This window comes from Sapajus apella, unplaced genomic scaffold, assembly GCF_009761245.1.
Source record: "Sapajus apella isolate SASKATOON/1434 unplaced genomic scaffold, GSC_monkey_1.0 scaffold51, whole genome shotgun sequence".
NCBI lineage: Eukaryota > Metazoa > Chordata > Mammalia > Primates > Cebidae > Sapajus > Sapajus apella.
Genome location: NW_022436991.1, coordinates 15,049,377 through 15,060,254, shown reverse-complemented (window position 1 = coordinate 15,060,254; position 10,878 = coordinate 15,049,377).

Sequence of the window (10,878 nt, the reverse complement as noted above, 5' to 3'; positions counted from 1 at the left end):
AAAAAAAAAAAAAAAAAAAAAAAATCCGTCCAGAAAAACCACATCCAAACCAAAGACATATTTAGTTTTGCTCACACAACATTTTTAGAAATTGTTGAATTAGTTGCCAACATTGAAAGATCTAGAGCTTTCACATAAAAATCCATATCTCCACTTTACCTTGAAAAGCCAAGTTTGGCTACACAGGGCCAGCATTTCTCCATGGTGACAAGTGGCTGGCACTGCCACGGCCCCTCCACTCGCCGTTCTGGTTCACGCCCCCTGCCTCAGATGCTCACGTTACCTGCACAGTCCTGAAAGACTCTGCCAATCCTTTGTAAATTTCCACATCAAAAGGAGGAGTTGGCCGGGCACGGTGGCTCACACCTATAATCCTAGCACTTTGGGAGGCCGAGGCAGGTGGATCACCTTAGCTCAGGGGTTCAAGACCAGCCTGACCAACATGGTGAAACCCCATCTGTCTCCAAAAAGAGTGGTTTGTTTGTTTATTTATTTATTTGTGTATAGACAGGGTCTCACTCTATTACCCAGGTTGGAGTGCAGTGGTGTGACCATAGCTCACTGCAGACTTGACCTCAAGCGATCCTCCCACCTCAGGCTCTCAGGCAGCTGGAACTATAGGCACATGCCACCTATAGTCCAACTAATTTTTAAATTTTTTCTAGAAACAAGGGTCTCACTTTGCTGCCCAGGCTGGTCTTGAACTCCTGGCCCTAAGCGATCCCCCTGCCTTGGCCTCCCAAAGTGCTGATTACAGGTGTGAGCCACCACATCCAGTTCCCGTGACTGTTTAACCGACAGCATGTGGTAGATGTCATGCCGTGACAATTACAGGCCTACCCTTTCAGCCGACTGGCATCTTTTGCTTCCTTTCTTGGGACACTTCCTCTCAAAACCCTAGAATAATGAGAAATAACAAAATGGTTGTCAATTTGGCCAGGCGCAGTGGCTCACGCCTATAATCATAGCACTTTGGGAGGCCAAAAGTGCTGTGAGCTCAGGAGTTCAAGACCTGCCGGGGCAACATGGTGCAACCTTGTGTCTACAAAAAATATAAAAAATTAGCTGGGCATACGCCTGTGGTCCCAGCTACTCAGGAGGCTGAGGTGGGAGGATTGCTTGAACCGAGGAGGCAGAGGCTGCAGTGAGCCGAGGTCACACTGCTGAACTGCAACCTGGGCAACGAAGTGAGACCACGTCTCAAAACAAACAAAAAAACAAAATAATAATAAATCATAGCCCCAGTGTGGTGGCTCACATCTGTAATCCCAGCACTTTGGAGGGCCAAGGCAGTAGGATCCCTTGAGCCCAGGAATTCAAGACCAGCCTGGGCAACACAGGGAGATCCTCACTTAATAAATAATATAAAATATTAGCCAGGGCCAGGCGCAGTGGCTCACGCCTGTAATCTCAGCACTTTGGGAGACCGAGGTGGGTGGATCACCTGAGGTCGGAATTTAGAGACGAACCTGGCCAGTATGCTGAAACCCTGTCTCTACTCAAAATACAAAATTAGCCGGGCGTAGTGGCGCATGCCTGTAATCCCAGCTACTCGGGAAGCTGAGGCAGAATTGGTTGTGCCTGGGAGGCGAAGGTTGCTGTGAGCCGAAATCACACCACTGCACTCCAGCCTGGGTAACAAGAGCCAAACTCCATCTCAAAAAAAAAAAAAAAATCAGCCAGGTGTGGTGGTGCACGCTTGTAGTCCCAGCAACTGAACGCTGAGGTGGGAGGATTGCCTGAGCCCAGGAGTTAGAGGCTGCAGTGAGCTATGATGGCACTACTGCACTCCAGCCTGGGTGACAAAGACCTCATCTCGAAAAAAAAAAAAAAAAGAGTTGTCAATTTAAGTCATACAGCTTTGAGATGATCTGTTACTCCACAAGTACCCAGAACAGAACACCCACCTCCAGCCCTTCCCTTGTGGACATCTGAGGGCTCAGCCACTGCACCAGGGGAATGAGGACGTGCACTGAGCTTGGGTAATGACCAGCAGGTTGGGCAGGTGGATGGGGAGGATGGTGAAAGTCTTCGCATGCCATGCTGGGGAGTTTTGGCGTTTTCTAGAGGTGCAGAGTTGCTGGTAGGGTGTTTTCAGGTAGGCATATTATGATCATGTTTGCCTTTTAGGCAAGGGATTCTAGCAACATAATAAAAGATGGATCAGGTCGGGCCAGGGACTCACGCCTGGAATCCCAGCACTTTGGGAGGCCGCCGAGGTGGGCAGATCACCTGAGGTCAGGGGTTCGAGACCAGCCTGGCCAACATGGTGAAACCCTGTCTCTACTAGAAATATAAAAATTAGCTGGGTGTGGTAGTAGGCACCTGTAATCCCAGCTACTCGGGAGGCTGAGGCCTGAGAATCGCTTGAACCCAGGAGGTGGAGGTTACAGTGAGCTGAGATCATGCCACTGCACTCCACCCAGAGCAATAGAGCAAGACTGCTTCTCAAATAAATAAATAAATAGGCCGGGTGTGGTGGCTCACACCTGTAATCCCAGCACTGTGGGAGGCTGAGGCAAGCGGATCACAAGGTCAGGAGTTCAAGACCAGCCTGGCCACCATGGTGAAACCCTGTCTCTACTAAACATACAAAAATTAGGCCGGGCGCGGTGGCTCAAGCCTGTAATCCCAGCACTTTGGGAGGCCGAGGCGGGTGGATCACGAGGTCAAGAGATCGAGACCATCCTGGTCAACATGGTGAAACCCCGTCTCTACTAAAAATACAAAAACATTAGCTGGGCATGGTGGTGCGTGCCTGTAATCCCAGCTACTCAGGAGGCTGGGGCAGGAGAATTGCCTGAACCTGGGAGGCGGAGGTTGCGGTGAGCCGAGATCGTGCCATTGCACTCCAGACTGGGTAATAAGAGCGAAACTCCGTCTCAAAAAAAAAAAAAAAAAAAAACATACAAAAATTACCTGGGTGTGGTGGTGCGGGCCTGTAATCCAAGCTACTCAGGAGGCTGAGGCAGGAGAATCGCTTCAACCCAGAAAATGGAGGTTGCAGTGAGCCGAGATTGCGTTACTGCACTCCAGCCTGGGCCACAGAGCAAGATCCATCTCAAAAATAAATAAATAAATACAATAATTTATTATTTCCTATGATCCATGTTAGAGAAAAAAATAGAAAAAAGACAAAAAATAATAATTTAAAAGATTTTTTTAAATTTTTTTTTTTTGAGACGGAGTTTCGCTCATGTTACCCAGGCTGGAGTGCAATGGCATGATCTCAGCTCACTGCAACCTCCGCCTCCTGGGTTCAGGCAATTCTCCTGCCTCAGCCTCCTGAGTAGCTGGGATTACAGGCACGCGCCACCATGCCCAGCTAATTTTTTGTATTTTTGGTACAGACGGGGTTTCACCATGTTGACCAGGATGGTCTCGATCTCTTGACCTCGTGATCCACCCGCCTCGGCCTCCCAAAGTGCTGGGATTACAGGCTTGAGCCACCGCGCCCGGCCATTTTTAAATTTTTTTAAAAGATAAAAATAAATAAAAGATGGATCAGAGGAAGGCAAGACTGCCCGCAGATAGGGGATTTGGGCAATGACAGAAGCAACTCGATTCAGTTAGTGTCAGTGGTAATGGAGAGAAAGGGGAGGATTCAAGGTCAAGACTCAAGACTCCCCCCTCCAGAAGGCCCTCCCTGGGGTGCTAATGGGACATGCATGTCAGAACCAGAGAATACAGGGACAGCTTTGCACCTCAGAGACAGGCTGGGAGTCATCAGAGTTTCCAGTTGAAGCTGCTGATGTGAATGCGATAGTGTGGGGAATTTGAGTGCAACAGGAAGAGATGGGGGGGAGGGGCTCATGCCTGTAATCTCAGCACTTCGGGAGGCTGAGATGGGTGAATTGCTTAGGGCCAGGAGTTCAAGACCAGCCTGGGCAACATTGTGGGACCTCCCCCCACCAACCTCTACAAAAAAACACAAATACGAGCCAGGCATGGTGTTGCACACCTGTAGTCCCAGCACTTTGGGAGGCCGAAGCAGGAGGATCGCTTGAGCCCAGGACTTCGAGGCTGCAGTGAGCTGTGATTGTGCTTCTGCACTCCAGCCTGGGTGACAGAGCAAGACCCTTTCACTAAGCAAGTCACTAAGAGATGGAGTCCTGGGAGGACTCTGCATATCATGGGTAAAGCAAAGGAAGAGACACCCCACAGGGTACTGACAGAGAAAGCTACAGAGGAAAAAGGGGAGGGTGTGTCACAGATGTCAAAGGAGCCTATTCAAGAGGGAGGCATAGTCAGTAGCATCGGATGATCACCAAAATGTGTTTGTCTGATTTGATGACCAGGAGGTTACTGGTGGCCCCGGAAAGGGCAAATCTATGTGGAATGGCGAGGGCGGAAGCCAGACTCAAGTAGGTGGAAAAGTAAGAAATGAAGAAGTGGAGACAGTGAGTGTCCACCACTCTCTCAAGTGAACAATAGGAGTGAAACAGGGAAGTGGTTTGAGGTTGCCAAGTTGAGAGACGCTCCCCCTGCACACAGGAACCTGGGCGTATCTTACATCCTGAGAAAAGAGGGTCTGCAGAGAGAGGCCTGGCAGTAGAGGAGAAAAGGGTGAAACGACGGAGTGAGGTCACGGAAGAAATGGGAGGAATATGTCCCAAGAGGGATTTTCCTTAGGCCCAATGAGAGCCATTACTTTAAAAAATTTTTTTCAGAGTCAGGTCTCCCTCTGTCATCCAGGCTGGAGTGCAGTGACATGATCATAGCTCACTGCAGCCTCCAACTCCTGGGCTCAAGGGATCCTCCTGCTTCAGCCTCCCGAGTAGTTAGGACTACAGGCACACACCACCACACCTGGCTGATATTTAATTTAATTTAATTTAATTTTTAATTTTTTTGAGTCAGAGTTTCACTCTTGTTGCCCAGGCTGGAGTGCAGTGGTGGCATCTCAGCTTACTCCAACCTCTGCCTCCTGAGTTTAAGTGATCCTCCTGCCTCAGACTCCCGAGTAGCTGGGATTACAGGCATGCACCACCATGCCCGGCTACTTTTTTGTATTTGGTAGAGATGGGGTTTCTCCATGTTGGCCAGGCTGATCTTGAACTCCTGACCTCAGGTGATCTGACTGCCTTGGCCTCCCAAAGTGCTGAGATTACAGGTGTGAGCCACCGAGCCCAGCCCATATTTCATATTTTGTAGAAATGAAGTCTCACTATGTTGTCCAGGCTTGTCTCAAACTCCTGGCCTCAAGTGATCCTCCTGCCTCATCCTCCCAAAGTGCTGGCCCTCCAGGCATGAGCCACTGTGCGTGGGCAGGAGCGCTTTCAGAATGTGAGTCAGCGCTCAGCCTGCAGGTGGACGGAAGATCAAGGCCACACCAGGAGGTGCCAGGCTACCAGAGCAATCTCTTGCCAATGAGATTTTGTTACTTCTTTACTTGGAGACTTGTGTGGGCTCCTTGCTACACTAGAGAAAACTCCTTGAGAAGGCCCTGTTTGATGTCCCCCACGCTCCCCCACCAATAGACCTTCCCAGTGTTCTGACCTTTCCTATCACCCCAAGTACATGAGGCCCCAGCCTTGGGGAACAGCTCTCCATTCCCTAAAACGTCATGATCTTTTCCTGCCTTGATCTGAATGGCTCTTCTCCCCCTTGCCTCTCTTCTTTGCTTGGCAAACTCTTATTCAAGATCTAGTTCAGGCCGGGCGTGGTGGTGCACACCTGTAATCCCAGCACTTTGGGAGGCTGAAGCAGGCAGATCACCTGAGGTCAGGAGTTCAAGACCAGCCTAGCCAACATGGTGAAACCCCGTCTCTACAAAAAATAGAAATAATAGACAGGTGTGATGGCTCACGCCTGCAATCCCAGCACTTTGGGAGGTGGAGGCAGGTGGATCAACTGAGGTCAGGAGACCAACCTGACTAACATGGTAAAACCCCATCTCTACTAAAAATACAAAAATTAGTACGGTGTGGTGGCGGGCGCCTATTATCCCAGCTACTCCAGAGGCAGAGGCAGGAGAATCGCTTCAACCTGGAGGGCAGAGGTTGCAGTGAGCTAGCATAGTGCCACTCCACTGCAGCCTGGGGGAAAGGCGAAACAGCAAAACTCTGTCTCAGAAAAAAAAAAAAAAAAAGAACTCGTGTCTGCTGCGGCAGGCCCATAGTCAGCTGCAGCTCTGAGCCAACTGCAGGATGAAGAACTGTTGCTTAATTGGAAAGTGTCAGCATCCCAGAATTCAGAAAAGAAATCTAATGAGGCTTCTCCTGCTTTATATATTACATGGAAAATTTAGATCTTATGTTGGTTTGCACAAATTCCCTGCAGAAAAAAATATTGCTCTGTGTATATCTCTTGGACTACAAGACAATAGTATTTATCCTTTGCAAAGGCAGCTTTAACAGATGTGAAAATAAATACACTCAATTTTAATGTGATCATACAGAAGAGCATGGATGCATTTCAAATGTTAGATATTGCAACTATTATCAAATGATTCCTTCCTTCCTTTCTTTATTTCTTTTTCTTTCCTTCTTTCTCTCTCTTTCCTTCCTTCCTTTCTTCTTTCTTTTTGTTGACAGTCTCACTCTCACCCAGGTTAGAGTGCAGTGGCACAATCTCAGCTCACTGTAACCTCCGCCTCCCAGATTCAAGTGATTCTCTTGCCTCAGCCTCCCAAGTAGCTGGGACTGCAGGTGTGTGCCACTACACCTGGCTAATTTTTGTATTTTTAGTATAAACAGTGTTTCACCATGTAGTCCAGGCTGGTCTCAAACTCCTGACCTCACGTGATCTGCCTGCCTTGGCCTCCCAAAGTGCTAGGATTACAGGCGTGAGCCACTGCGGCCTGGCCTATTATCAAATGTTTTCTTCCCCTCTTTCTCTCTCTCTCTCTTTTTCTTTTTTGAGACAGGATCTCTCTCTGTCACTGAGGCTGGAGTGCAGTGACACAATCTTGGTTCACGGTAACCTTGACCTTCTGGGTCTATGCAATCCTCCCACCTCAGCCACCACCCGAGTAGCTGAGACTGCAGGCATGCGCCACCATGCCCAGTTATTTGTTTTTTCCTTTTACATTTTTGGTAGAGACATGGTCCTACTGTGTTGCCCAGGCTGGTCTCGAACTCCTGGGCTCAAGCAGTCCTCCCATTTTGGCTTTCCGAAGTGCTGGATTCCAGGCATGAGTCACCACACTCAGCCTCAAATGATTTCATATAGACCTTTCAATCACGATTCCTCTCTGCCAAGCACTGAAAAGTCGAATCATTATATCTGCAATGATATATATTATGAAACTTGCCCTCAAATTATTGCAGCAGATGACTTTTTGAGCCATTGACTTCATGTTATATTTTAAAAATTACGAGATATCATCTGTCATTGCATTATAATTAAAATTTGTGCAGAAGGCTTTGGGAAAATGGATCTTTTATAGAAAAAAAAGTGGGACAAATGATTTCTATGGATTTCAAAGATAAAATATATAATATACTAAACCAGCATATTCAATCGTTTGGCTTCCCTGGAGCACAATGGAAGAAGAAGAATTGTCTTGGGCCACACATAAAATACACTAACACTAACGATAGCTGATGAGCTTAAAAAAAAAAAATCTCATGATGTTTTAAGAAAGTTTACAAATTTGTGTTGGGCTGCATTTAAAGCCATCCTGGGCCACAGGTTGCACAAGGTTATACTAAACCAACTTTAACATAGCTTATTATGTTTTACTGTTAAATTATATCTCTGGGCTGGGTGTGGTGGCTCACGCCTGTAATCCCAGCACTTTGGGAGGCCAAGGTGGGCAGATCACTTGAGGCCAGGAGTTCGAGACCAGCCTGACGAACATGGCGAAACCCCATCTCCACTAAAAACACAAAAATTAGCCAGGAGGGGTGGTGCACTCCTGTAGTCCCTGATACTTGGGAGGCTGAAGCATGAGAATTGCTTGCACCCAGGAAGTGAAGGCTGTAGTAAACTGAGATTGTGCCCCTGCACTCCAGCCTGGGTGACAGAGCAAGACCCTTTTTGGAAAAACAAACGAACAAACAAAAACAAAAACAAAAAACCTTTTATGGATGATTAAATTTTAGTACATTTTCCAAAAAATTATTGCTAAATTTTTAAGGTGTAATTAATTATGTATTACATAACAGTGTTGTGGTTAGGTAAAATAATCCTAATCTGACATACAATAACGTTATGAATCTTTTTTTTTTTTTTTTGAGACAGAGTTTCGCTCTTGTTACCCAGGCTGGAGTGCAATGGCGCGATCTCGGCTCACCGCAACCTCCGCCTCCTGGGTTCAGGCAATTCTCTTCCTGCCTCAGCCTCCTGAGTAGCTGGGATTACAGGCACGCACCACCATGCCCAGCTAATTTTTGTATTTTTAGTAGAGATGGGGTTTCACCATGTTGATCAGGATGGTCTCGATCTCTTGACCTCGTGACCCACCCGCCTCGGCCTCCCAAAGTGCTGGGATTACAGGCTTGAGCCACCGTGCCCGGCAGACGTTACGAATCTTAAAACATTATAAAGAGTGAAAAAACCAGACCCATACTGTGTCTTTCATTTGTGTGGAACATTCTAGAACAGGCAAAATTAGTTTATAATGACAGCAAACAGATCAGTGGTTGTCTGGGCTGAGGCTGGGGATTGATTGTGGAAGGAGCTTTTAAGGGTGATGGGAGCATTTTATATTTTGATTATGGTGGTAATTACATGGGTATTTATATTTGTCAAAACTGACATGCACTTAAAATGTGTTTTATTGTATGAAAATTAAAGTGTATTTTGCTGTATGTAAATACAGAAGGTTTTAAAAAGAAAAAAATAAAATTACAAATAGATAAAAAGAATCTGCCAGGCATGGTGGTGCACACCTGTAATCCTCCTAATCCAGCATTTGGGAGGCCAAGGTGGGAGGATCGCTTGAGCCCAAGAAATCAAGACCAGCCTAGGCAACATGGTGAAACTCTATGTCTACAAAAAATGCAAAAATTAGCCAGGTGTGGTGGTGTGCACCTATCCCAGCTACTCAGGGGGCTGAGGCAGGAGACTCACTTGAACACAGGAGGCAGAGGTTGCAGTGGGCTGAGCTCACACCACTGCACTGGGATTACAGGCACATACCACCACGCCCAGATAATTTTTGTATTTTTGTAGAGAAAGGGTTTTGTGATGTTAGCCAGGCTCATCTCAAACTTCTGGTCTCAGGTGATCTGCCCACCTTGATCTCCCGAAGTGCTGGGATTACAGGTGTAAACCACTGCATCTTGCCTGATTAAAGAGATTTTTTAAAGTCCCTTTGTATGAGAAGTAAATACTGAAGTATTTAAGTTGAAATGCTAGGGTGTCTGAGATTTGTTTTAATATATTCTAAGAAAATAGTGTGGAAGAAGAAATGAATCAATGTTTGTTAATATTGCCATACTTGAATCAAATGTTGCCAATTTATGTTGACCATTGTCAAAGCTGGATGATGGGTACAAGAGAGTTTATTATATCATTATTCCCATTTTCTGTATTTAAAAATGTCTACAAGCCGGGCACAGTGGCTCAAGCCTGTAATCCCAGCACTTTGGGAGGCCGAAGTGGGCAGATCACTTGAGGTCAGGAATTTGAGACCAGCCTGGCCAACATGGTGAAACCCCATCTCTACTAAAAATACAAAATTAGCTAGGCGTGGTGGTGTGCACCTGTAACCCCAGCTACTTGGGAGGCTGAGGCAGGAAAATCGCTTGAACCCAGGAGGTGAAGGTTGCAGTAAGTTGAGATTGCACCACTGCACTCCAGCCTGAGCAACAGCGTGAGATTCCATCTCAAAAAAAAAAAAAAAATCTACAATAAAAGTTTAAAACTGTAAATGGTTGCATGAGGTGGCTCATGCTGGTAAGTCCCAGCACTTTAGGAGACCAAGGTAGAGGATTGCTGGAGCCTAGGAGATTGAGGCCACAGTGAGCTCTAATCAAGCCACTGCACTCCAGCCTGAGTGATAGTGTGAGACCCCGATTCAAACAAACAAACAAAAAGCCAAAAAGCTTAAAAAATGTTTTTAAAGAGATAAAATAGGCCAGGAGTAGTGGCTCGCACCTGTAATCCCAGCACTTTGGGAGGCCAAAGCAGACGGATCACCTGTGGTCAGGTGTTCGAGACCAGCCTGGCCAACATGGTGAAACCCCGTCTCTACTAAAAATACAAAAAAAAAAAAAAAAAAAATTAGCCAGATGTGGTGGTGAACGTCTGTAATCCCAGCTACTCAGGTGGCTGAGGCAGGAGAATCTTGAACCTGGGAGGCAGAGGTTGCAGTGAGCCAAGATCACGCATTGCACTCTAGCCTGAACAACAGAGTGAAACGCCATCTCAAAAAAATAATTTTAAAAAAATAAAAAGAGATAAATACAACCTTATTACCATCACAAGTTAAAAAGAAAGAAAGAAACCTAGCTCACATTTGATAAGAAAAAAAGAGAATTTGAAGCCAGAAAAAGCAAGCTTCAAGTGCAGCTGGATCCAGGACTCCAAGAGTCTAGTCTGTCTTGCTTTCTCCCTTTCCTAACTTTACTGTCCTCTAGGCTGGTTCTGTTCTCAGGCAGTCCTGCTTCAGACGGTGAGATGACTATCAGCATTTCTTAGACCTTTATCCTATAATGTGAGTTATCCAACAGAAAGTTCCAATTAAAGGCCTGGAATTAGCACTTTGGGAGGCTGAGGTGGGTGGATCACCTGAGGTCAGGAATTCCAAACCAGCCTGACCAATAGGGTGAAACCCCATCTCTACTAAAAAATAAAAAAATAGCTGGGCATAGTGGTGCATGCCTATAATCCCAGCTACTCAGGAGGCTGAGGCAGGACAATCTCTTGCAACAGGCGAACGGAGGTTGCAGTGAGCTGAGATTGCACCGTTGCACTCCAGCCTGGGCA